Genomic DNA, 1308 nt, shown 5'->3' on the forward strand with positions numbered 1-1308 from the left:
CTGTTACGATGTTCTTTCCTAATGATCTCTTATATAAGATCATTATTTTTTAAGAGCATGAGCTGCTGCACTGCTCACATTTGACTGTGCTATTTGGTAATTTTTTTCTAAAAATGGCTGCAACATTCTAGAATACTTTGGCTGCTTCGGTAAGAGACTTGGACCTAGAGTCAGCCCTCTGGGGAGGTGCAGAAACAGCTCTCTGCAAAGTCAAGTGGAAGACGCTCCAGGCTCTCGAAAAAAGACCCAAGCCCTCACTCAACATCCGAGAAAGGACCGCTGTAAAACGTTCTGTAAATTGGGAGAATATTCATTTGTCTAAGAGGATAACGAATCGATGTGATAAGGCAGAGGACATTGCTGTTTTCAATATCAGTGAACAGATGAATAAACAAAATACAGCTAATTGTAGACTACGCTCTCTAACCTCTGCTGGAGTGACAGATTTTCACTCATCTGAGTTTACTCTTCCCTGAAATGAGTCAAAACAAAGAGAGTTTCAAGGATAGAACCGAGGGGCCACATGCAGGAGGAAGAACCCTAGGAAGAACGTGTCATTGGGACTGGATGGGACACTCCCATGACAATTGGTCTTTCTTCATGTGGTTTGGGGGTCCCTCCAGATCTTCTCTCCTCTGTGGCTTAGACTGGGGTGGGGGTGGGCGGGAATCTACTAAACAGAATGATTTCTTTATCTGCCCGGGAGATATGGCGATCTCAGCTTAGGTCCATTCTCTTTTAGGGCTGACAGTGTTGTTCTTGCTATGAATTGACCACATAGGCCAGTCCCTGCTCAGCATAAAACTCCAGGAAACACAGTTCAGCAAACTAAAGTCTATTTCGGTGAAGAGTGGGACCAAGATGCCCCAATTTTTTGTTCAAAATGAAAAATCAAACAAAGTCTAGGTTTTACTTATTTTTATATTCATTCACATGGAAGAAGAAAGTATCAGTGATCATCCTCTGGTTTATCAAGGAAAATGCACAAGCATTTATACCTTTCAGAAAACAGAGCTATCAAAGTAAACATCTTCATTACCAGGGCAACTAATTATTCAGTAAGACAGCCATTAAGAATCGTAGAATTTTCTCCTTATAAGTCTCGTTTATCATTTGCAAGAATTGTTTTATGATGCAGAATGGCATCGAGAAAATGGATAACTTTTTATCTTTCTGAGATTGTTTTCAAAAGCATTTGCAAGGCTGCAATTTCAAGGCTAAGCAATGCAATTCTATTGTTTGGCATCTGGGAAAAAAGAATCGGCTGGGAATCTGAGAACCTACCTATGGAAAGGAGAAGGATCTTTG

Source organism: Pteropus medius, unplaced genomic scaffold (assembly GCF_902729225.1).
Source record: "Pteropus medius unplaced genomic scaffold, Ma_sr-lr_union100, whole genome shotgun sequence".
NCBI lineage: Eukaryota > Metazoa > Chordata > Mammalia > Chiroptera > Pteropodidae > Pteropus > Pteropus medius.